General features: G+C 47.0%; 32 non-coding genes and 2 pseudogenes across 32 annotated transcripts; all 34 read right to left on the bottom strand.

Moving 5' to 3' along the window:
- Positions 1 to 66: 66 nt before the first annotated feature.
- Positions 67 to 185, bottom strand: LOC146263327 (5S ribosomal RNA; annotated as a pseudogene).
- Positions 186 to 357: 172 nt separating this feature from the next.
- LOC146263328 (5S ribosomal RNA) lies at positions 358 to 476 on the bottom strand. Its single transcript, XR_014725356.1, has one exon. It is a non-coding gene; the product is annotated as a 5S ribosomal RNA (ribosomal RNA).
- Positions 477 to 648: 172 nt separating this feature from the next.
- On the bottom strand, positions 649 to 767 carry LOC146263329 (5S ribosomal RNA). The gene has a single exon (XR_014728904.1). It is a non-coding gene; the product is annotated as a 5S ribosomal RNA (ribosomal RNA).
- A 186-nt stretch (positions 768 to 953) lies between these two features.
- On the bottom strand, positions 954 to 1,072 carry LOC146263330 (5S ribosomal RNA). Its single transcript, XR_014725358.1, has one exon. It is a non-coding gene; the product is annotated as a 5S ribosomal RNA (ribosomal RNA).
- Positions 1,073 to 1,244: 172 nt separating this feature from the next.
- LOC146263331 (5S ribosomal RNA) lies at positions 1,245 to 1,363 on the bottom strand. The gene has a single exon (XR_014725359.1). It is a non-coding gene; the product is annotated as a 5S ribosomal RNA (ribosomal RNA).
- Positions 1,364 to 1,535: 172 nt separating this feature from the next.
- LOC146263332 (5S ribosomal RNA) lies at positions 1,536 to 1,654 on the bottom strand. The gene has a single exon (XR_014725360.1). It is a non-coding gene; the product is annotated as a 5S ribosomal RNA (ribosomal RNA).
- Positions 1,655 to 1,832: 178 nt separating this feature from the next.
- Positions 1,833 to 1,951, bottom strand: LOC146263333 (5S ribosomal RNA). The gene has a single exon (XR_014725361.1). It is a non-coding gene; the product is annotated as a 5S ribosomal RNA (ribosomal RNA).
- Positions 1,952 to 2,139: 188 nt separating this feature from the next.
- LOC146263334 (5S ribosomal RNA) lies at positions 2,140 to 2,258 on the bottom strand. Its single transcript, XR_014725362.1, has one exon. It is a non-coding gene; the product is annotated as a 5S ribosomal RNA (ribosomal RNA).
- A 168-nt stretch (positions 2,259 to 2,426) lies between these two features.
- On the bottom strand, positions 2,427 to 2,535 carry LOC146263335 (5S ribosomal RNA; annotated as a pseudogene).
- Positions 2,536 to 2,719: 184 nt separating this feature from the next.
- Positions 2,720 to 2,838, bottom strand: LOC146263336 (5S ribosomal RNA). The gene has a single exon (XR_014725363.1). It is a non-coding gene; the product is annotated as a 5S ribosomal RNA (ribosomal RNA).
- A 172-nt stretch (positions 2,839 to 3,010) lies between these two features.
- LOC146263337 (5S ribosomal RNA) lies at positions 3,011 to 3,129 on the bottom strand. Its single transcript, XR_014725364.1, has one exon. It is a non-coding gene; the product is annotated as a 5S ribosomal RNA (ribosomal RNA).
- A 172-nt stretch (positions 3,130 to 3,301) lies between these two features.
- Positions 3,302 to 3,420, bottom strand: LOC146263338 (5S ribosomal RNA). Its single transcript, XR_014725365.1, has one exon. It is a non-coding gene; the product is annotated as a 5S ribosomal RNA (ribosomal RNA).
- A 178-nt stretch (positions 3,421 to 3,598) lies between these two features.
- Positions 3,599 to 3,717, bottom strand: LOC146263339 (5S ribosomal RNA). The gene has a single exon (XR_014725366.1). It is a non-coding gene; the product is annotated as a 5S ribosomal RNA (ribosomal RNA).
- A 184-nt stretch (positions 3,718 to 3,901) lies between these two features.
- On the bottom strand, positions 3,902 to 4,020 carry LOC146263340 (5S ribosomal RNA). Its single transcript, XR_014725367.1, has one exon. It is a non-coding gene; the product is annotated as a 5S ribosomal RNA (ribosomal RNA).
- A 172-nt stretch (positions 4,021 to 4,192) lies between these two features.
- On the bottom strand, positions 4,193 to 4,311 carry LOC146263341 (5S ribosomal RNA). The gene has a single exon (XR_014725369.1). It is a non-coding gene; the product is annotated as a 5S ribosomal RNA (ribosomal RNA).
- A 178-nt stretch (positions 4,312 to 4,489) lies between these two features.
- On the bottom strand, positions 4,490 to 4,608 carry LOC146263342 (5S ribosomal RNA). Its single transcript, XR_014725370.1, has one exon. It is a non-coding gene; the product is annotated as a 5S ribosomal RNA (ribosomal RNA).
- A 184-nt stretch (positions 4,609 to 4,792) lies between these two features.
- On the bottom strand, positions 4,793 to 4,911 carry LOC146263343 (5S ribosomal RNA). Its single transcript, XR_014725371.1, has one exon. It is a non-coding gene; the product is annotated as a 5S ribosomal RNA (ribosomal RNA).
- A 172-nt stretch (positions 4,912 to 5,083) lies between these two features.
- Positions 5,084 to 5,202, bottom strand: LOC146263344 (5S ribosomal RNA). The gene has a single exon (XR_014725372.1). It is a non-coding gene; the product is annotated as a 5S ribosomal RNA (ribosomal RNA).
- Positions 5,203 to 5,374: 172 nt separating this feature from the next.
- On the bottom strand, positions 5,375 to 5,493 carry LOC146263345 (5S ribosomal RNA). The gene has a single exon (XR_014725373.1). It is a non-coding gene; the product is annotated as a 5S ribosomal RNA (ribosomal RNA).
- A 172-nt stretch (positions 5,494 to 5,665) lies between these two features.
- Positions 5,666 to 5,784, bottom strand: LOC146263346 (5S ribosomal RNA). The gene has a single exon (XR_014725374.1). It is a non-coding gene; the product is annotated as a 5S ribosomal RNA (ribosomal RNA).
- Positions 5,785 to 5,956: 172 nt separating this feature from the next.
- On the bottom strand, positions 5,957 to 6,075 carry LOC146263347 (5S ribosomal RNA). Its single transcript, XR_014725375.1, has one exon. It is a non-coding gene; the product is annotated as a 5S ribosomal RNA (ribosomal RNA).
- Positions 6,076 to 6,257: 182 nt separating this feature from the next.
- On the bottom strand, positions 6,258 to 6,376 carry LOC146263348 (5S ribosomal RNA). Its single transcript, XR_014725376.1, has one exon. It is a non-coding gene; the product is annotated as a 5S ribosomal RNA (ribosomal RNA).
- Positions 6,377 to 6,564: 188 nt separating this feature from the next.
- Positions 6,565 to 6,683, bottom strand: LOC146263349 (5S ribosomal RNA). The gene has a single exon (XR_014725377.1). It is a non-coding gene; the product is annotated as a 5S ribosomal RNA (ribosomal RNA).
- A 172-nt stretch (positions 6,684 to 6,855) lies between these two features.
- LOC146263350 (5S ribosomal RNA) lies at positions 6,856 to 6,974 on the bottom strand. Its single transcript, XR_014725378.1, has one exon. It is a non-coding gene; the product is annotated as a 5S ribosomal RNA (ribosomal RNA).
- A 182-nt stretch (positions 6,975 to 7,156) lies between these two features.
- On the bottom strand, positions 7,157 to 7,275 carry LOC146263351 (5S ribosomal RNA). The gene has a single exon (XR_014725380.1). It is a non-coding gene; the product is annotated as a 5S ribosomal RNA (ribosomal RNA).
- Positions 7,276 to 7,447: 172 nt separating this feature from the next.
- On the bottom strand, positions 7,448 to 7,566 carry LOC146263352 (5S ribosomal RNA). The gene has a single exon (XR_014725381.1). It is a non-coding gene; the product is annotated as a 5S ribosomal RNA (ribosomal RNA).
- Positions 7,567 to 7,744: 178 nt separating this feature from the next.
- Positions 7,745 to 7,863, bottom strand: LOC146263353 (5S ribosomal RNA). The gene has a single exon (XR_014725382.1). It is a non-coding gene; the product is annotated as a 5S ribosomal RNA (ribosomal RNA).
- Positions 7,864 to 8,047: 184 nt separating this feature from the next.
- Positions 8,048 to 8,166, bottom strand: LOC146263354 (5S ribosomal RNA). Its single transcript, XR_014725383.1, has one exon. It is a non-coding gene; the product is annotated as a 5S ribosomal RNA (ribosomal RNA).
- A 172-nt stretch (positions 8,167 to 8,338) lies between these two features.
- LOC146263355 (5S ribosomal RNA) lies at positions 8,339 to 8,457 on the bottom strand. Its single transcript, XR_014725384.1, has one exon. It is a non-coding gene; the product is annotated as a 5S ribosomal RNA (ribosomal RNA).
- Positions 8,458 to 8,629: 172 nt separating this feature from the next.
- Positions 8,630 to 8,748, bottom strand: LOC146263356 (5S ribosomal RNA). The gene has a single exon (XR_014725385.1). It is a non-coding gene; the product is annotated as a 5S ribosomal RNA (ribosomal RNA).
- A 172-nt stretch (positions 8,749 to 8,920) lies between these two features.
- LOC146263357 (5S ribosomal RNA) lies at positions 8,921 to 9,039 on the bottom strand. The gene has a single exon (XR_014725386.1). It is a non-coding gene; the product is annotated as a 5S ribosomal RNA (ribosomal RNA).
- A 172-nt stretch (positions 9,040 to 9,211) lies between these two features.
- On the bottom strand, positions 9,212 to 9,330 carry LOC146263358 (5S ribosomal RNA). The gene has a single exon (XR_014725387.1). It is a non-coding gene; the product is annotated as a 5S ribosomal RNA (ribosomal RNA).
- Positions 9,331 to 9,512: 182 nt separating this feature from the next.
- On the bottom strand, positions 9,513 to 9,631 carry LOC146263359 (5S ribosomal RNA). The gene has a single exon (XR_014725388.1). It is a non-coding gene; the product is annotated as a 5S ribosomal RNA (ribosomal RNA).
- Positions 9,632 to 9,817: 186 nt separating this feature from the next.
- Positions 9,818 to 9,936, bottom strand: LOC146263360 (5S ribosomal RNA). The gene has a single exon (XR_014725389.1). It is a non-coding gene; the product is annotated as a 5S ribosomal RNA (ribosomal RNA).
- Positions 9,937 to 10,000: the final 64 nt, after the last annotated feature.

Genomic DNA, 10,000 nt, shown 5'->3' on the forward strand with positions numbered 1-10,000 from the left:
GCCCCTTTCATGAAGGACTACTTGTGCATATTGCAATATGTCAGTTTCTAAGTGAATGAGCAAAAGAGCATACAGCACCTGGTATTCCCAGGCGGTCTCCCATCCAAGTACTAACCAGTACCGACCCTGCTTAGCTTCCGAGATCAGACGAGATCGGGCGTTGCCAGGCTGGTATGGCCGTACGAAATAAGTTGACAACCATAGGCTACTTATCCATATACAGATTTAGCAATTGACAATGCAAGGTGGTCTCTCTATCTCTCTCTCGTGTCAAAATGAAAACAGCTTCCAGCCCCTTTCATGAAGGACTACTTGTGCATATTGCAAGATTTCAGTTTCTAAGTGAATGAGCAAAAGAGCATACAGCACCTGGTATTCCCAGGCGGTCTCCCATCCAAGTACTAACCAGGCCCGACCCTGCTTAGCTTCCGAGATCAGACGAGATCGGGCGTTGCCAGGCTGGTATGGCCGTACGAAATAAGTTGACAACCATAGGCTACTTATCCATATACAGATTTAGCAATTGACAATGCAAGGTGGTCTCTCTCTCTCTCTCTCGTGTCAAAATGAAAACAGCTTCCAGCCCCTTTCATGAAGGACTACTTGTGCATATTGCAAGATTTCAGTTTCTAAGTGAATGAGCAAAAGAGCATACAGCACCTGGTATTCCCAGGCGGTCTCCCATCCAAGTACTAACCAGGCCCGACCCTGCTTAGCTTCCAAGATCAGACGAGATCGGGCGTTGCCAGGCTGGTATGGCCGTACGAAATAAGTTGACAACCATAGGCTACTTATCCATATACAGATTTAGCAATTGACAATGCAAGGTAGTCTCTCTCTCTCTCTCTCTCTCTCTCTCTCTCGTGTCAAAATGAAAACAGCTTCCAGCCCCTTTCATGAAGGACTACTTGTGCATATTGCAATATGTCAGTTTCTAAGTGAATGAGCAAAAGAGCATACAGCACCTGGTATTCCCAGGCGGTCTCCCATCCAAGTACTAACCAGGCCCGACCCTGCTTAGCTTCCGAGATCAGACGAGATCGGGCGTTGCCAGGCTGGTATGGCCGTACGAAATAAGTTGACAACCATAGGCTACTTATCCATATACAGATTTAGCAATTGACAATGCAAGGTGGTCTCTCTATCTCTCTCTCGTGTCAAAATGAAAACAGCTTCCAGCCCCTTTCATGAAGGACTACTTGTGCATATTGCAAGATTTCAGTTTCTAAGTGAATGAGCAAAAGAGCATACAGCACCTGGTATTCCCAGGCGGTCTCCCATCCAAGTACTAACCAGGCCCGACCCTGCTTAGCTTCCGAGATCAGACGAGATCGGGCGTTGCCAGGCTGGTATGGCCGTACGAAATAAGTTGACAACCATAGGCTACTTATCCATATACAGATTTAGCAATTGACAATGCAAGGTGGTCTCTCTCTCTCTCTCTCGTGTCAAAATGAAAACAGCTTCCAGCCCCTTTCATGAAGGACTACTTGTGCATATTGCAAGATTTCAGTTTCTAAGTGAATGAGCAAAAGAGCATACAGCACCTGGTATTCCCAGGCGGTCTCCCATCCAAGTACTAACCAGGCCCGACCCTGCTTAGCTTCCGAGATCAGACGAGATCGGGCGTTGCCAGGCTGGTATGGCCGTACGAAATAAGTTGACAACCATAGGCTACTTATCCATATACAGATTTAGCAATTGACAATGCAAGGTAGTCTCTCTCTCTCTCTCTCTCTCTCGTGTCAAAATGAAAACAGCTTCCAGTCCCTTTCATGAAGGACTACTTGTGCATATTGCAAGATGTCAGTTTCTAAGTGAATGAGCAAAAGAGCATACAGCACCTGGTATTCCCAGGCGGTCTCCCATCCAAGTACTAACCAGGCCCGACCCTGCTTAGCTTCCGAGATCAGACGAGATCGGGCGTTGCCAGGCTGGTATGGCCGTACGAAATAAGTTGACAACCATAGGCTACTTATCCATATACAGATTTAGCAATTGACAATGCAAGGTAGTCTCTCTCTCTCTCTCTCTCTCTCTCTCTCTCTCGTGTCAAAATGAAAACAGCTTCCAGCCCCTTTCATGAAGGACTACTTGTGCATATTGCAAGATGTCAGTTTCTAAGTGAATGAGCAAAAGAGCATACAGCACCTGGTATTCCCAGGCGGTCTCCCATCCAAGTACTAACCAGGCCCGACCCTGCTTAGCTTCCGAGATCAGACGAGATCGGGCGTTGCCAGGCTGGTATGGCCGTACGAAATAAGTTGACAACCATAGGCTACTTATCCATATACAGATTTAGCAATTGACAATGCAAGGTGGTCTCTCTCTCTCTCGTGTCAAAATGAAAACAGCTTCCAGCCCCTTTCATGAAGGACTACTTGTGCATATTGCAAGATTTCAGTTTCTAAGTGAATGAGCAAAAGAGCATACAGCACCTGGTATTCCCAGGCGGTCTCCCATCCAAGTACTAACCAGGCCCGACCCTGCTTAGCTTCCGAGATCAGGCGTTGCCAGGCTGGTATGGCCGTACGAAATAAGTTGACAACCATAGGCTACTTATCCATATACAGATTTAGCAATTGACAATGCAAGGTAGTCTCTCTCTCTCTCTCTCTCTCTCTCTCTCGTGTCAAAATGAAAACAGCTTCCAGCCCCTTTCATGAAGGACTACTTGTGCATATTGCAATATGTCAGTTTCTAAGTGAATGAGCAAAAGAGCATACAGCACCTGGTATTCCCAGGCGGTCTCCCATCCAAGTACTAACCAGGCCCGACCCTGCTTAGCTTCCGAGATCAGACGAGATCGGGCGTTGCCAGGCTGGTATGGCCGTACGAAATAAGTTGACAACCATAGGCTACTTATCCATATACAGATTTAGCAATTGACAATGCAAGGTGGTCTCTCTATCTCTCTCTCGTGTCAAAATGAAAACAGCTTCCAGCCCCTTTCATGAAGGACTACTTGTGCATATTGCAAGATTTCAGTTTCTAAGTGAATGAGCAAAAGAGCATACAGCACCTGGTATTCCCAGGCGGTCTCCCATCCAAGTACTAACCAGGCCCGACCCTGCTTAGCTTCCGAGATCAGACGAGATCGGGCGTTGCCAGGCTGGTATGGCCGTACGAAATAAGTTGACAACCATAGGCTACTTATCCATATACAGATTTAGCAATTGACAATGCAAGGTGGTCTCTCTCTCTCTCTCTCGTGTCAAAATGAAAACAGCTTCCAGCCCCTTTCATGAAGGACTACTTGTGCATATTGCAAGATTTCAGTTTCTAAGTGAATGAGCAAAAGAGCATACAGCACCTGGTATTCCCAGGCGGTCTCCCATCCAAGTACTAACCAGGCCCGACCCTGCTTAGCTTCCGAGATCAGACGAGATCGGGCGTTGCCAGGCTGGTATGGCCGTACGAAATAAGTTGACAACCATAGGCTACTTATCCATATACAGATTTAGCAATTGACAATGCAAGGTAGTCTCTCTCTCTCTCTCTCTCTCTCGTGTCAAAATGAAAACAGCTTCCAGCCCCTTTCATGAAGGACTACTTGTGCATATTGCAAGATGTCAGTTTCTAAGTGAATGAGCAAAAGAGCATACAGCACCTGGTATTCCCAGGCGGTCTCCCATCCAAGTACTAACCAGGCCCGACCCTGCTTAGCTTCCGAGATCAGACGAGATCGGGCGTTGCCAGGCTGGTATGGCCGTACGAAATAAGTTGACAACCATAGGCTACTTATCCATATACAGATTTAGCAATTGACAATGCAAGGTAGTCTCTCTCTCTCTCTCTCTCTCTCTCTCTCGTGTCAAAATGAAAACAGCTTCCAGCCCCTTTCATGAAGGACTACTTGTGCATATTGCAAGATGTCAGTTTCTAAGTGAATGAGCAAAAGAGCATACAGCACCTGGTATTCCCAGGCGGTCTCCCATCCAAGTACTAACCAGGCCCGACCCTGCTTAGCTTCCGAGATCAGACGAGATCGGGCGTTGCCAGGCTGGTATGGCCGTACGAAATAAGTTGACAACCATAGGCTACTTATCCATATACAGATTTAGCAATTGACAATGCAAGGTGGTCTCTCTCTCTCTCTCTCGTGTCAAAATGAAAACAGCTTCCAGCCCCTTTCATGAAGGACTACTTGTGCATATTGCAAGATTTCAGTTTCTAAGTGAATGAGCAAAAGAGCATACAGCACCTGGTATTCCCAGGCGGTCTCCCATCCAAGTACTAACCAGGCCCGACCCTGCTTAGCTTCCGAGATCAGACGAGATCGGGCGTTGCCAGGCTGGTATGGCCGTACGAAATAAGTTGACAACCATAGGCTACTTATCCATATACAGATTTAGCAATTGACAATGCAAGGTAGTCTCTCTCTGTCTCTCTCTCTCTCGTGTCAAAATGAAAACAGCTTCCAGCCCCTTTCATGAAGAACTACTTGTGCATATTGCAAGATGTCAGTTTCTAAGTGAATGAGCAAAAAAGCATACAGCACCTGGTATTCCCAGGCGGTCTCCCATCCAAGTACTAACCAGGCCCGACCCTGCTTAGCTTCCGAGATCAGACGAGATCGGGCGTTGCCAGGCTGGTATGGCCGTACGAAATAAGTTGACAACCATAGGCTACTTATCCATATACAGATTTAGCAATTGACAATGCAAGGTAGTCTCTCTCTCTCTCTCTCTCTCTCTCTCTCGTGTCAAAATGAAAACAGCTTCCAGCCCCTTTCATGAAGGACTACTTGTGCATATTGCAAGATGTCAGTTTCTAAGTGAATGAGCAAAAGAGCATACAGCACCTGGTATTCCCAGGCGGTCTCCCATCCAAGTACTAACCAGGCCCGACCCTGCTTAGCTTCCGAGATCAGACGAGATCGGGCGTTGCCAGGCTGGTATGGCCGTACGAAATAAGTTGACAACCATAGGCTACTTATCCATATACAGATTTAGCAATTGACAATGCAAGGTGGTCTCTCTATCTCTCTCTCGTGTCAAAATGAAAACAGCTTCCAGCCCCTTTCATGAAGGACTACTTGTGCATATTGCAAGATTTCAGTTTCTAAGTGAATGAGCAAAAGAGCATACAGCACCTGGTATTCCCAGGCGGTCTCCCATCCAAGTACTAACCAGGCCCGACCCTGCTTAGCTTCCGAGATCAGACGAGATCGGGCGTTGCCAGGCTGGTATGGCCGTACGAAATAAGTTGACAACCATAGGCTACTTATCCATATACAGATTTAGCAATTGACAATGCAAGGTGGTCTCTCTCTCTCTCTCTCGTGTCAAAATGAAAACAGCTTCCAGCCCCTTTCATGAAGGACTACTTGTGCATATTGCAAGATTTCAGTTTCTAAGTGAATGAGCAAAAGAGCATACAGCACCTGGTATTCCCAGGCGGTCTCCCATCCAAGTACTAACCAGGCCCGACCCTGCTTAGCTTCCGAGATCAGACGAGATCGGGCGTTGCCAGGCTGGTATGGCCGTACGAAATAAGTTGACAACCATAGGCTACTTATCCATATACAGATTTAGCAATTGACAATGCAAGGTGGTCTCTCTCTCTCTCTCTCGTGTCAAAATGAAAACAGCTTCCAGCCCCTTTCATGAAGGACTACTTGTGCATATTGCAAGATTTCAGTTTCTAAGTGAATGAGCAAAAGAGCATACAGCACCTGGTATTCCCAGGCGGTCTCCCATCCAAGTACTAACCAGGCCCGACCCTGCTTAGCTTCCGAGATCAGACGAGATCGGGCGTTGCCAGGCTGGTATGGCCGTACGAAATAAGTTGACAACCATAGGCTACTTATCCATATACAGATTTAGCAATTGACAATGCAAGGTGGTCTCTCTCTCTCTCTCTCGTGTCAAAATGAAAACAGCTTCCAGCCCCTTTCATGAAGGACTACTTGTGCATATTGCAAGATTTCAGTTTCTAAGTGAATGAGCAAAAGAGCATACAGCACCTGGTATTCCCAGGCGGTCTCCCATCCAAGTACTAACCAGGCCCGACCCTGCTTAGCTTCCGAGATCAGACGAGATCGGGCGTTGCCAGGCTGGTATGGCCGTACGAAATAAGTTGACAACCATAGGCTACTTATCCATATACAGATTTAGCAATTGACAATGCAAGGTAGTCTCTCTCTCTCTCTCTCTCTCTCTCTCGTGTCAAAATGAAAACAGCTTCCAGCCCCTTTCATGAAGGACTACTTGTGCATATTGCAAGATGTCAGTTTCTAAGTGAATGAGCAAAAGAGCATACAGCACCTGGTATTCCCAGGCGGTCTCCCATCCAAGTACTAACCAGGCCCGACCCTGCTTAGCTTCCGAGATCAGACGAGATCGGGCGTTGCCAGGCTGGTATGGCCGTACGAAATAAGTTGACAACCATAGGCTACTTATCCATATACAGATTTAGCAATTGACAATGCAAGGTAGTCTCTCTCTCTCTCTCTCTCTCTCTCTCTCTCTCGTGTCAAAATGAAAACAGCTTCCAGCCCCTTTCATGAAGGACTACTTGTGCATATTGCAAGATGTCAGTTTCTAAGTGAATGAGCAAAAGAGCATACAGCACCTGGTATTCCCAGGCGGTCTCCCATCCAAGTACTAACCAGGCCCGACCCTGCTTAGCTTCCGAGATCAGACGAGATCGGGCGTTGCCAGGCTGGTATGGCCGTACGAAATAAGTTGACAACCATAGGCTACTTATCCATATACAGATTTAGCAATTGACAATGCAAGGTGGTCTCTCTCTCTCTCTCTCGTGTCAAAATGAAAACAGCTTCCAGCCCCTTTCATGAAGGACTACTTGTGCATATTGCAAGATGTCAGTTTCTAAGTGAATGAGCAAAAGAGCATACAGCACCTGGTATTCCCAGGCGGTCTCCCATCCAAGTACTAACCAGGCCCGACCCTGCTTAGCTTCCGAGATCAGACGAGATCGGGCGTTGCCAGGCTGGTATGGCCGTACGAAATAAGTTGACAACCATAGGCTTCTTATCCATATACAGATTTAGCAATTGACAATGCAAGGTAGTCTCTCTCTCTCTCTCTCTCTCTCTCTCGTGTCAAAATGAAAACAGCTTCCAGCCCCTTTCATGAAGGACTACTTGTGCATATTGCAAGATTTCAGTTTCTAAGTGAATGAGCAAAAGAGCATACAGCACCTGGTATTCCCAGGCGGTCTCCCATCCAAGTACTAACCAGGCCCGACCCTGCTTAGCTTCCGAGATCAGACGAGATCGGGCGTTGCCAGGCTGGTATGGCCGTACGAAATAAGTTGACAACCATAGGCTACTTATCCATATACAGATTTAGCAATTGACAATGCAAGGTGGTCTCTCTCTCTCTCTCTCGTGTCAAAATGAAAACAGCTTCCAGCCCCTTTCATGAAGGACTACTTGTGCATATTGCAAGATTTCAGTTTCTAAGTGAATGAGCAAAAGAGCATACAGCACCTGGTATTCCCAGGCGGTCTCCCATCCAAGTACTAACCAGGCCCGACCCTGCTTAGCTTCCGAGATCAGACGAGATCGGGCGTTGCCAGGCTGGTATGGCCGTACGAAATAAGTTGACAACCATAGGCTACTTATCCATATACAGATTTAGCAATTGACAATGCAAGGTAGTCTCTCTCTGTCTCTCTCTCTCTCGTGTCAAAATGAAAACAGCTTCCAGCCCCTTTCATGAAGAACTACTTGTGCATATTGCAAGATGTCAGTTTCTAAGTGAATGAGCAAAAAAGCATACAGCACCTGGTATTCCCAGGCGGTCTCCCATCCAAGTACTAACCAGGCCCGACCCTGCTTAGCTTCCGAGATCAGACGAGATCGGGCGTTGCCAGGCTGGTATGGCCGTACGAAATAAGTTGACAACCATAGGCTACTTATCCATATACAGATTTAGCAATTGACAATGCAAGGTAGTCTCTCTCTCTCTCTCTCTCTCTCTCTCTCGTGTCAAAATGAAAACAGCTTCCAGCCCCTTTCATGAAGGACTACTTGTGCATATTGCAAGATGTCAGTTTCTAAGTGAATGAGCAAAAGAGCATACAGCACCTGGTATTCCCAGGCGGTCTCCCATCCAAGTACTAACCAGGCCCGACCCTGCTTAGCTTCCGAGATCAGACGAGATCGGGCGTTGCCAGGCTGGTATGGCCGTACGAAATAAGTTGACAACCATAGGCTACTTATCCATATACAGATTTAGCAATTGACAATGCAAGGTGGTCTCTCTATCTCTCTCTCGTGTCAAAATGAAAACAGCTTCCAGCCCCTTTCATGAAGGACTACTTGTGCATATTGCAAGATTTCAGTTTCTAAGTGAATGAGCAAAAGAGCATACAGCACCTGGTATTCCCAGGCGGTCTCCCATCCAAGTACTAACCAGGCCCGACCCTGCTTAGCTTCCGAGATCAGACGAGATCGGGCGTTGCCAGGCTGGTATGGCCGTACGAAATAAGTTGACAACCATAGGCTACTTATCCATATACAGATTTAGCAATTGACAATGCAAGGTGGTCTCTCTCTCTCTCTCTCGTGTCAAAATGAAAACAGCTTCCAGCCCCTTTCATGAAGGACTACTTGTGCATATTGCAAGATTTCAGTTTCTAAGTGAATGAGCAAAAGAGCATACAGCACCTGGTATTCCCAGGCGGTCTCCCATCCAAGTACTAACCAGGCCCGACCCTGCTTAGCTTCCGAGATCAGACGAGATCGGGCGTTGCCAGGCTGGTATGGCCGTACGAAATAAGTTGACAACCATAGGCTACTTATCCATATACAGATTTAGCAATTGACAATGCAAGGTGGTCTCTCTCTCTCTCTCTCGTGTCAAAATGAAAACAGCTTCCAGCCCCTTTCATGAAGGACTACTTGTGCATATTGCAAGATTTCAGTTTCTAAGTGAATGAGCAAAAGAGCATACAGCACCTGGTATTCCCAGGCGGTCTCCCATCCAAGTACTAACCAGGCCCGACCCTGCTTAGCTTCCGAGATCAGACGAGATCGGGCGTTGCCAGGCTGGTATGGCCGTACGAAATAAGTTGACAACCATAGGCTACTTATCCATATACAGATTTAGCAATTGACAATGCAAGGTGGTCTCTCTCTCTCTCTCTCGTGTCAAAATGAAAACAGCTTCCAGCCCCTTTCATGAAGGACTACTTGTGCATATTGCAAGATTTCAGTTTCTAAGTGAATGAGCAAAAGAGCATACAGCACCTGGTATTCCCAGGCGGTCTCCCATCCAAGTACTAACCAGGCCCGACCCTGCTTAGCTTCCGAGATCAGACGAGATCGGGCGTTGCCAGGCTGGTATGGCCGTACGAAATAAGTTGACAACCATAGGCTACTTATCCATATACAGATTTAGCAATTGACAATGCAAGGTAGTCTCTCTCTCTCTCTCTCTCTCTCTCTCGTGTCAAAATGAAAACAGCTTCCAGCCCCTTTCATGAAGGACTACTTGTGCATATTGCAAGATGTCAGTTTCTAAGTGAATGAGCAAAAGAGCATACAGCACCTGGTATTCCCAGGCGGTCTCCCATCCAAGTACTAACCAGGCCCGACCCTGCTTAGCTTCCGAGATCAGACGAGATCGGGCGTTGCCAGGCTGGTATGGCCGTACGAAATAAGTTGACAACCATAGGCTACTTATCCATATACAGATTTAGCAATTGACAATGCAAGGTAGTCTCTCTCTCTCTCTCTCTCTCTCTCTCTCTCGTGTCAAAATGAAAACAGCTTCCAGCCCCTTTCATGAAGGACTACTTGTGCATATTGCAAGATGTCAGTTTCTAAGTGAATGAGCAAAAGAGCATACAGCACCTGGTATTCCCAGGCGGTCTCCCATCCAAGTACTAACCAGGCCCGACCCTGCTTAGCTTCCGAGATCAGACGAGATCGGGCGTTGCCAGGCTGGTATGGCCGTACGAAATAAGTTGACAACCATAGGCTACTTATCCATATACAGATTTAGCAATTGACAATGCAAGGTGG

Source organism: Hypomesus nipponensis, chromosome 12 (assembly GCF_054491055.1).
Source record: "Hypomesus nipponensis isolate SF chromosome 12, ASM5449105v1, whole genome shotgun sequence".
Lineage (NCBI taxonomy): Eukaryota > Metazoa > Chordata > Actinopteri > Osmeriformes > Osmeridae > Hypomesus > Hypomesus nipponensis.